The following is a 12,296-nucleotide window of genomic DNA, read 5'->3' on the forward strand; positions in this document are numbered from 1 at the left end:
TGTGTTAGTTGCTCAGTCGTGTCTGACTTTTTGCAACCCCATGGACCGTAGCCCACCAGGCTCCTCTGTCCATGGGATCCTCCAGGCAAAAATACTAGAGTGGGTTGCCATTTCCTTCTTCAGTACTAAGTGTGAATGACTCTTAATCCCCACAGTATATTAATATTTGTATGTATGTATATATTTTAAAAATAAAGTCTTGAGATTTTAAACATTTTGGCAATATTTGTAGAACTTCAGGCACAGAGGTGGGTAATTTAAAGACACATCAAACTCTCTTGCCCGGTTGATGGGAATGTAAATTGATACAGCCACTATGGAAGACAGTATGGAAAGTCCTTTAAAAACTAGGACTAAAACTACCATACAACCTAGCAATCCCATTTCTCAGCATACACCCTGAGGAAACCAAAATTGAAAAAGACGCATGTACCCCAGTGTTCAGTGCAGCACTATTTACAATAGCTGGGACATGGAAGCAACCCAGACATGCATCAACAGATGAATGGAAAAGAAGCTGTGGTACATATATCCGTGGAATGTTACTCAATCATAAAAAGAAAAGCATTTGAGTCAGTTCTAATGAGGTGAATGAATCTAGAGCTTATTATACAGAGTGAAATAATTCAGAAAGATAAAGACAAATATCGTATATTAACATGTATATATGGAATCTAGAAAGATGGTACTGATGAACCTGTATGCAGAGCAGCAATGGAGACACAGACATAGCAAACAGCCTTACGGACAGGGATACAGGGGAGGAAGGAGAGGGGGGGATGGATGGAGAGAGTAGCATGGAAACATGTATACCAGATGTAAACTAGATAGCCGATGGGAATTTGCTATATGACTCAGGAAACTCAAACCGGGGCTCTGTAACAACCTAGAGGAGGAGGAAGAGGTGGGAAGTGGGAGGGAGGTTCAAGAGGGTGGAGACATATGTATACCTATGGCTGATTCATTTTGATCCACAGGAGAAACCAATGCAATATTTTAAAGCAACTATCCCCTAATTAAAAATAAATAAATTTTTTTAAAAATAAAGAACACACCACGGGGACTTTCCTGGAGTTCCAGTGGCTAAGACTGCGGCTCCCAATGCAGGGGGCCCGATTTCTATTCTTAGTCAGAGAACTAAGCCGCACATGCCGAAACTAAAACTTGGTGAAGCCTAATTCATTAATTAATTTAAAAAAAAAAAAGGAGCATGGCAGACGGAAGGAGGTGAAAGAATGCACTTCTCATTCACAAAAATAGCTTCTGTTGCTCTAGAGCAAGCCTGGCTCTGGGGAGGGCAGACTTCTTATTAGAAAATCAGGTTTCTTGTAGGTTTCCTCACATTCTGTTTTTTTCTCAAAATTGTTGCTGTTACCATAACAACCTCCAAAATTGAAAGACTCACATTCAGAAGTTTTCCAGTAGTAAAACCAGCGCTGGGTCCATTCTGTACAGGGGCCAGTGTTTATAGGATATTTGCAAACATTTGTGACGCCCATTCTGACTTAAGAGAGAAACTGGCTGAGAGTAGCTCACTTCGTATTTCCATTTGCAGAGGCGGGCGCTGTGTGTAATAGCTGAGCTCTGTGTTTCTTCCCACTCAACCCACCTGGTCCACCTAGCCCCTTCTCCATCTACACAGCAGTTGAGATTTTCATTTCTGGGAGTAGTCTGATGTGGTGAAAACCCGAGACTTGAGACTTCCACTCAAGTGACTGCACGTCCTAGCCCTGCCACTTACTGTTAATACCACGTGATATTGTATCAACTCAGTGTCTTCAAATTGCCATCTCTTCATTTGTAAAATTAGGGAGCTGAACTCCACCATCTCTGAGCATCCTTCTAGGTCTGATTTTCTAGGATTTGATAAGGAAGATCTCTCAGGTGTCCACCCCCATCTCACTGTCTTTCTAGAAAAGATATCTGATCATGAAACAAGGACCAACTTGAATCTGAGATCAGGGTTGAACTTGACTCAATCATTTCCTAGCTTGGATAAATCACCTATCTCTTTGACAGTCAAATATACAAATATATACTGTAAAATGGGTGTATATGCTCATTTTGGGCTTCCCTGGTGACTCAGCGGTAAAGAACTCGCCTGCCAGTGCAGGAGACACAAGAGACGTGGGTTCAATCCTTGGGTCGGGAAGATCCCTTGGAGAAGAAAATGGCAACCCATTCCAGTATTCTTGTCTGGGAAATCCCATGGACTGAGGAGCCTGGCGAGCTACCAAGAGTAGCCAAAGAGTCAAACACAACTTAGCGACTAAAATAACAAAATAGGCACATTTTAGACTTACTGAAGGTTGACAGATGACCAATGGGAAGCTTGATAAATAGAAAAGCATCAGTAAACCCTGAAAAGTGAAAGTTGTTCAGTCATGTCCAACTCTTTGCAACCCCATGAACTGTATAGTCCATGGAATTCTCTAGGCCACAGTACTGGAGTGGGTAGTCTTTCCCTTCTCCAGGGGATCTTCCCAACCCAGGGATCGAACCCAGGTCTCCCACACTGCAGGCGGATTCTTTACCAACTGAGCTATCAGGGAAGCTGCTCTCAATCACTCTTTTCCTTCCTTGACCAAGAAGACTCTGAAGATAGGGACCTCATAATACTCTTTTCTGCAGGCTACGCACCTAACACACACCTGGCTCTGAGTTCTCAGTAAATATTTGTTAATGGGGTTGTGGTGGGGAGGGGACATAACAAATCTAAGGCAGTGTTACAAGTTTCTTGTTAAAAAAAACAAGAAAACATAAAGCTCCTTTTATGTTAAAAAAGCATAAATTTCCTTTTATGTTCCTTGTAAGTGAACAACTTTATCCTTGCAATTACTCTTCAAGGTAGATATTGGGACTTTCAACTTTACATGAAAAAATTAAAAGTCAAAGAGGTGAAGTGTCTTTCCTAATGGCATGCTAGAAAGTGTTGGTCCAAGACTTTGTGTTGCTGCCCCCCCGCCCCCTACACACACACACCCATCCTATTCCCAGGCTATTCTTGGAGCTTCCATGTTCTATACTAACCTCGCCCTTGGCAGGAGTCGAAGAGCTGGAGAAGTAAGAGACAGACCTGGATCTGCATGGTTGCCTCCTAGTCAGCAGCCCAGCTTGGGGTTGGCATTTTAGAGAGAAAAGTGACCAAGGAGGAGGAGTCTGATCCCACATCCAAATCATTCATCCCTAACTTCTGCAGCTCAGAAGGCTAGTCTACCCTTGGAACAGAGCGTCCATCCAAAGCACAGTTCTGCCTTTCTCCTTTGACCTTACCTGATCTGAATTTATCAAAGGCTGCTTTACTATACTTCATGGCGCAAGCCCCTTAAACAATTAATAAAACAGCAGCTACCATTCGTTGAGTGCCTTTACCTTTCCAAGCACCCTATAAAATACTCTTCATTCATTAGCTCCCTTGAGTCCACACAAGATCCCAGCAAGGCTTCTTGTTGTTTAGTCACTAAGTCATGTCCAGCTCTTTTTGGGACTCCGTAGACTATAGCCCACCAAGCACCTTCTGTTCATAGGACTTCCCAGGCAAGAATACTGGAATGGGTTGCCATTTCCTTCTCCAAGGGATCTTCCCGACCCAGGGACTGAACCCTTGCTTCCCTGGTAGCTCAGCTGGTAAAGAATCTGTCTGCAATGCAGGAGACCCCAGGTGGATTCCTGGGTCGGGAAGATCCCCTGCAGAAGGGCTAGGCTACCCACTGCAATATTCTTGGGCTTCCCTTGTGGCTCAGCTGGTAAAGAATGTGCCTGCAATGCAAGAGACCCTGGTTGGATTCCTGGGTTGGGAAGATCCCATGGAGAAGGGAACAGCTACCCACTCCAGTATTCTTGCCTGGAGAATTCCATGGACTGTATAGTCCATGGGGTCACAAAGAGTCGGACATGACTGAGAGACTTTCACTTTCACTTTCTCCTGCATTGGCAGGCTGATTCTTTACTACTGAGCCATCAGGAAGCCAAAGGATACCTTATGTTCTTGCAAAATCCTATATGCAAATGTTTGTGAGAGATTTATTCTGAAGGAGATCAGCCCTGGGATTTCTTTGGAGGGAGATGATGCTGAAGCTGAAACTCCAGTACTTTGGCCACCTCATGTGAAGAGCTGACTCATTGGAAAAGACTCTGATGATGGGAGGGATTGGAGGCAGGAGGAGAAGGGGACGACAGAAGATGAGATGGCTGGATGGCATCGCTGACTCAATGGACATGAGTCTGAGTGAACTCCAGGAGTTGGTGATGGACAGGGAGGCCTGGCGTGCTGCGATTCATGGGGTCGCAAAGAGTCGGACAAGACTAAGCGACTGAGTAACTGAAATGACTGAACTGACTGACTATTCATAATTCCCCCGAACTGGAAATGAGAGTGCCAGCTGGATCAGCACCACGTTTGGTCTCTATAGAAACGTGTTACCCATCTTTACACATTAGTGGTAACTCTTCCTTCCTTCTCTTTTAATTCCCTGAAGCCATGATCCTCATTCACTGGCATTGCTTCTAGCAACTATAGTTCACACAGTGACTGGTCAACCATCTCATCATCTTCAGAGCTTCACTGAGTTCCCTTGAAGGCTTCACAAAAGCCTGCATTTCCGCATCCCTATGGGTGCATCCTCTTTTGCACCTTGGTAGCTCTAGCAGCATTATTCCTGGTATCTCTTTTCTTAGCTCTCTTAGGTGGTCAAATCAGCTCATCAGAAACCAAAATAATGGCAGAAGGAGGCTCCCAGGAAGTAAACAGGCATTCCATTCAAACAAAGGAAAGACAGGATTGCCTACAGGCTCCCTCAGCTGAGAGCTTTATGACAATGTTCCCTCTTCTAGAGTGAGAATTGGCCTCTAAATTCAGAAAAGCAGTTTTCAGGAATTCCCCGCTAGCCCGGTGGTTAGGATTCCAGATCTTCTCTGCCATGGGCCCAGTTTCCATCTCGGGTCAGGTCCCACAAGCTACAAAAGAAGAATATTTTTCAGAAAAGTTTCTGCTTTCCCAGAAAAGCAGTTTTCATCTGGGGAGGGGATAATTCTGTCCTCCCAGGGACAATATCTAGAGATGTTTTTGAGTGACACAACTTAGGGGCGAGGGGCACCTGGTAAAGGCCAAGGATGCTGCTAAACATTCTACAAGACATAGGATAGCCTCAACATAAAGAATTATCTGCCCTCAAATGTCAAATATTGCTGAGGTTAAGCAACCTGCATAAAAGTTATGGATATAAATGCTTCCCGACCAGAGATCTAACCCGGGGCCCCCTTGACAGTGAAGGTGCAGAGTCCTAAGCACTGGACCTTACACTGGCAGCAGGATATGGATTCCACAAAGTAAATGCAGTGCTTGATGAGCTGCGTCTGTACTTACCGACTGAACAAGCCTTGTCGGTGGGTGTGGGAGGCACTGACCTTTCCAAACCAGGCACTCTATACCTGGTTGCCCTGGGCGATCTCTGGCGATGACTCAGTGACTCCGCCTTTCTTCAGGTGACTGATGACTACAATTCCAGAAGCTGGAGGGCTAGTGCAAGATTTATTAAGAGCTCATTGAAGAAGCTAGCAGGAAGTTCTTGCTAGTTACTAGTACTTATACTCATCAAAGTCTTACTAATCAACTATACTTCAATAAAAATAAGAAAATTGATTGATTATTTCTGATGACATAATAAATCTTTATATTAATTTCCTATCATTTCAGGATTGCCTGTGTAGTCTCAATGATCTCTACAACTATTTTGAATAAATATTTGGTGCTGTCTATCTTTACCAAAAAAAAGTGACCTTTACTAACCCCACGTCAACCATGTATACGTTTGTGTGTCTGTGTGTCTGTGTGTGTGTGTACACATATATAAAGAATTAATTAAATTACTATTGATTGAGACCTGATGCTTTTGGGTAGTATAGGGACTTTTGCTGTTGTTTAATTACTAAGTCATGTCCGACTCTTTTGTGAACCCGTGGACTGTAGCCTCCCAGGCTTCTCTGTCCACGGGATTTTCCAAGAAAGAAAACTGGAGTGGGTTGTCATATCCTTCTCCCAGGGTATGGATCGTCCTGACCCAGGGAGCAAACCTACATCTCCTGCATTGACAGATTCTTTATACCACTGAGCCACCAGGGAAGTCCAGTGTAGGGATAGGGGAAGTAAATAAGGGTGGAATATTGGAAAAAGTAAAATCTCCCCATTCAGACTAAAACCTCCATGTAAACTTTATCTTTATCTTTTCTAGAAGGGGGAAGGAGACCAACATCACCTGAATACTGGCTACACATCAGGGAATTTTCTGCCTTGACTCTTCACATTCTCATGAAAAGATCTTGGGACAGATACTATTATCATCCCAAGATAATGAACACAACAGAGAAATGAAGACTTGGAGAGACGACTTGCTTGCACATATAACAAATACGTTTACCACACACACACACACACACCAGGAGATTTTATTTTTGTTTTCACCTTATTTATGTTCAAAATAAATGTCCAGAGAGGGGAAATAAGCTTGATTACTTTAAAAGCAGAGTCAATTTATTTTTTATAATTTATTTTATTTTTTTTAATTTTTGATAGTGTTGGGTCTTCATTGCTGTGCAGGCTTCCCTCTAGCTGTGCAGAGTGGGGGCCACTCTCTAACTGTGGTGTGTAGGCGTCTCTTGTTTCAGAGCACTGGCTCTCTGGCACACAGGCTTAGCAGCTGTTGTCCCAAGCTTAGTTGCTCTGTGGCCTGTGGGATCCTTCAGGACCAAGCCAAACTTGTGTCCCCTGCATGAGCAGGTGGATTCCCATCCACTGTGCCACCAGGGGAAGTCAATTTACGTCTTCAGAAAGACAAGTGAATATTTTAGCAGGGGATAATTTTTAGCATTCCATGCCAATTAGCTTGCATATGAATAGGGTCTTCAGTGGAGGGAAGAAAATGTCCCTAAAACTCAGGAGGTTGAAATTCTCCCTGAGACACAGTGAATTCGCACAGCTCCAGACTGACCATTTTCCTGGGAGTTGTTACTCTATACAATTTGCATCTGAGTGGTTGACACCGTGAAGCAATGCCTGCATTTCATACTAGTCCTTTTTTGATGAAATATCTGCAACATACCAGGGAGTATGCTATGCCCCTCACATAAATCGTCTTGTGTGACCTTCACAAAAACTCTGTGGCACAGATTTTATCATTTTGCATTTTTCACAAATGAGGAAACCATGACCCACAGACATTGTGAGACATGCCCTAGTTTATTTAGTTCATAATTGATCAATCTGGGGTTTAACTTATGTTTCTCTGACCCAAGCCTTTGTTAAACCATTATACTGTGTCATTCTACCACTACCCTGCCAAGAACCTCTGTCCTTCAGAAAGAACATTCCCCTCCATCATTTTCATACCCTAGAGAGACCATCAATTCTCCATGAACTCAATGCCTATCCACTTCAGGGCTTTATTCTTTGGGAAATGAAGTCATGGAGTAGAGGAACTCATAATTTCATGTTTGTGGTGGCAGAGAGATCTTAGAGATCCTGAGTTTAGGATGTACATAGGATTGTGTGTACATCTATTGATCTAACTCTGATAAAATTTGAGTCAGTTATAGTGAGGTGGATGAACCTCAGTTCAGTTCAGTCACTCAGTTGTGTCCAACTCTTTGTGACCCCAAGAATCGCAGCACGCCAGGCCTCCCTGTCCATCACCAACTCACGGAGTTCACTCAGACTCACAGCCATTGAGTCCGTGATGCCATCCAGCATCTTATCCTCGGTTGTCCCCTTCTCCTCCTGCCCCCAATCCCTCCCAGCCTCAGAGTATTTTCCAATGAGTCAACTCTTCGCATGAGGTGGCCAAACTACTGGAGTTTCAGCTTTAGCATCATTCCTTCCAAAGAAATCCCAGGACTGATCTCCTTAGAATGGACTGGTTGGATCTCCTTGCAGTCCAAGGGACTCGCAAGAGTCTTCTCCAACATCACAGTTCAAAAGCATCAATTCTTCGGCACTCAGCCTTCTTCACAGTCCAACTCTCACATCCATACATGACCACAGGAAAAACCATAGCCTTGACTAGACAGACCTTAGTCGGCAAAGTAATGTCTCTGCTTTTGAATATACTATCTAGGTTGGTCATAACTTTTCTTCCAAGGAGTAAGCGTCTTTTAATTTCATGGCTGCAGTCACCATCTGCAGTGATTTGGGAGCCCAAAAAGTTAAAGTCTGACACTGTTTCTACTGTTTCCCCATCTATTTCCCATGAAGTGATGGGACCGGATGCCAGATCTTCGTTTTCTGAATGTTGAGCTTTAAGCCAACTTTTTCACTCTCCTCTTTCACTTTCATCAAGAGGCTTTTTAGTTCCTCTTCACTGTCTGCCATAAGGGTGGTGTCATCTGCCTATCTGAGGTGATTGATATTTCTCCTGGCAATCTTGATTCCAGCTTGTGCTTCTTCCAGTCCAGCATTTCTCATGATGTACTCTGCATAGAAGTTAAATAAGCAGGGCGACAATATACAGCCTTGACATACTCCTTTTCCTATTTGGAACCAGCCTGTTGTTCCATGTCCAGTTCTAACTGTTGCTTCCTGACCTGCATACAGATTTCTCAAGAGGCAGGTTAGGTGGTCTGGTATTCCTATCTCTTTCAGAATTTTCCACAGTTTATTGTGATTCACACAGTCAAAGGCTTTGGCATAGTCAATAAAGCAGAAATAGATGTTTTTCTGGAACTCTCTTGTTTTTCGATGATCCAGCAGATGTTGGCAATTTGATCTCTGGTTCCTCTGCCTTTTCTAAAACCAGCTTGAACATCTGGGAGTTCATGGTTCATGCATTGCTGAAGTCTGGCTTGGAGAATTTTGAGCATTACTTCACTAGCATGTGAGATGAGTGCAATTGTGCGGTAGTTTGAGCATTCTTTGGCATTGCCTTTCTTTGGAATTGGAGTGAAAACTGCCCTTTTCCAGTCCTGTGGCCACTGCTGAGTTTTCCAAATTTGCTAGCATATTGAGTGCAGCACTTTCACAGCATCATCGTTCAGGATTTGAAATAGCTCAACTGGAATTCCATCACGCCCACTAGCTTTGTTCGTAGTGATGCTTTCTAAGGCCCACTTGACTTCACATTCCAAGATGTCTGGCTCTAGATGAGTGATCACACCATCATGATTATCTGGGTCGTGAAGATCTTTTTTGTACAGTTCATCTGTGTATTCTTGCCACCTCTTCTTAATATCTTTTGCTTCTGTTAGGTCCAGACCATTTCTGTCCTTTATCGAGCCCATCTTTGCATGAAATGTTCCCTTGGTATCTCTAATTTTCTTGAAGAGATCTCTAGTCTTTCCCATTCTGTTCTTTTCCTCTATTTCTTTGCATTGATCGCTGAAGAAGGCTTTCTTATCTCTTCTTGCTATTCTTTGGAACTTTGTGTTCAGATGCTTATATCTTTCCTTTTCTCCTTTGCTTTTTGCCTCTCTTCGTTTCGCAGCTATTTGTAAGGCCTCCCCAGAAAGCCATTTGCTTTTTTGCATTTCTTTTCCATGGGGATGGTCTTGATCCCTGTCTCCTGTACAATGTCACGAACTTCATTCCATAGTTCATCAGGCACTCTATCTATCAGATCTAGGCCCTTAAATCTATTTCTCACTTCCACTGTATAATCATAAGGGACTTGATTTAGGTCAAACCTGAATGGTCTAGTGGTTTTCCCCACTTTCTTCAATTTGAGTCTAGATGAACCTAGAGCCTGTTATATGGGTGAAGTAAGTCAGAAAGAGAAAAATAAATATAGTATATTAACTCATAAATACAGGATCTGGAAAATGGTATTGATGAACCTATTTTCAGGGAAGGAATGGAGACGCAGATATAGAGAACAGACTTGTGGACACAAGAAGGGAAGGAAAGAGTAGGACGAATGGAGAAAGTCGCATTGACATACATACACTATTGTGCATAAAAGAGATAGCTAATAAGAAGTTGCTATATAACAACAGGGAACCCAGCCTGGTGCTCTGTGATGACCTAGAGGGGTGGGATGGGGGGGGGCAGCGGGGAGGAGAGGGAGACTCAAGAGGGAGGTACAACAGTGCAAATCAGTCATAGTTATATGGCTGATTTAATAGCTAAGTAATAGCGGAATATTACTCAGCCATAAAAAAGAATGAAATAATGCCTTTTGCAGCAACATGGATGGACCTAGAGATTATCATACTAAGTGACGTTAAGTTAGACAGAGAAAGACAAATGCCATGATCTTGCTTGTGTGTAGCATCTGAGAAAATCATACAGATGAATTTATCTGCAAAACATAAATAGGGCTCAGTTCAGTTCAGTTCAGTCGCTCAGTCGTGTCTGACTCTTTGTGGCCCCATGAATCCCAGCACGCCAAGCCTCCCTGTCCATCACCAACTTCCAGAGTTCACTCAGACTCACCTCCATCAAGTCAGTGATGCCATCCAGCCATCTCATCCTCAGTCGCCCCCTTATCCTCCTGCCCCCAATCCCTCCCAGCCTCAGAGTATTTTCCAATGAGTCAACTCTTCGCATGAGATGGCCAAACTACTGGAGCTTCAGCTTTGGCATCATTCCTTCCAAAGAAATCCCAGGGCTGATCTCCTTCAGAATGGACTGGTTGGATCTCCTTGCAGTCCAAGGGACTCTCAAGAGTCTTCTCCAACACCACAGTTCAAAAGCATCAATTCTTCGGCACTCAGCCTTCTTCACAGTCCAATTCTCACATCCATACATGACCACAGGAAAAACCACAGCCTTGACTAGATGGACCTTTGTTGGCAATGTAATGTCTCTGCTTTTCAATATGCTATCTAGGTTGGTCATAACTTTCCTTCCAAGGAGTAAGTGTCTTTTAATTTCATGGCTGCAATCACCATCTGCAGTGATTTTGGAGCCCCCAAAAATAAAGTCTGACACTATTTCCACTGTTTCCCCTTCTATTTCCCATGAAGTGATGGGACCGGATGCCATGATCTTCATTTTCTGAATGTTGAGCTTTAAGCCAACTTTTTCACTCTCCTCTTTCACCTTCATCAAGAGGCTTTTTAGCTCCTCTTCACTTTCTGCCATAAGGGTGGTGTCATCTGCCTATCTGAGGTGATTGATATTTCTCCTGGCAATCTTGATTCCAGCTTGTGCTTCCTCCAGCCCAGCGTTTCTCATGATGTACTCTGCATATAAATTAAATAAACAGGGTGACAATACACAGCTTTGACATACTCCTTTTCCTATATGGAACCCATCTGTTGTTCCATGTCCAGTTCTAACTGTTGCTTCCTGACCTGCATATAGGTTTCTCAAGAGGCAGGTCAGGTGGTCTGGTATTCCCATCTCTTTCAGAATTTTCCACAGTTTATTGTGATCCACACAGTCAAAGGCTTTGGCATAGTCAATAAAGCATAAATAGATGTTTTTCTGGAACTCTCTTGCTTTTTCCATGATCCAGCAGATGTTGGCAATTTGATCTCTGGTTCCTCTGCCTTTTCTAAAACGAGCTTGAACAACTGGGAGTTCACGGTTCACATATTGCTGAAGCCTGGCTTGGACAATTTTGACAAATAGGCCTACAGACATAGAAAATAAATGTATGGTTACCAAAGGGGAAAGGGCAGGGAGGGATGAATTAAGAGGTTGGGATCAACATACATTCACTACAATACATAAAACAGATAACCAACAAGGACCGATTGTATAGCACATGTAACTATACTCAATATGTTGTAATAACCTGAAAGGGAAAATAATCTTAAAAAGAATATATGTATTATATACATGTATAATATATATGTAATATATAATAATATGTGTATATATTAATCATTTTGCCATACACCTGAAACTAACACAACATTGTAAATCAAACATAAGTGCATGCTAAGTCACTTCAGTAGTGTCCAACTCTTTGCAACCCTATGTCTATTGCCTGCCAGGCTCCTCTGCTATGGGGATTCTCCAGGCAAGAATACTGGAGTAGGTTGACATGCCCTCCCCCAAGGGATCTTCCCAATCCAGGGATCGAAGCTGAGTCTCTTCTATCTCCTGCAATGGCAGACAGGTTCTTTACCACTAGTGCCACTTGGGAAACCCCAAAGTGTCAGTCACTTAGTCATGCCCAACTCTTTGAGCCCCCATAGACTGTGTAGCCCGCCAGGCTCCTCCATTCATGGAATTCTCCAGGAAACAACACTAAAGTGGGTATCCATTCCCTTCTCCAGGGGATCTTCCTGACCCAGGGTTCAAACCTAGGTCTCCTGCATTGCAGGCAGATTCTTTACCATCTGAGCCACCAAGGAAACCC

This window comes from Capra hircus, chromosome 13 (genome assembly GCF_001704415.2).
Source record: "Capra hircus breed San Clemente chromosome 13, ASM170441v1, whole genome shotgun sequence".
Classification (NCBI taxonomy): Eukaryota; Metazoa; Chordata; class Mammalia; order Artiodactyla; family Bovidae; genus Capra; species Capra hircus.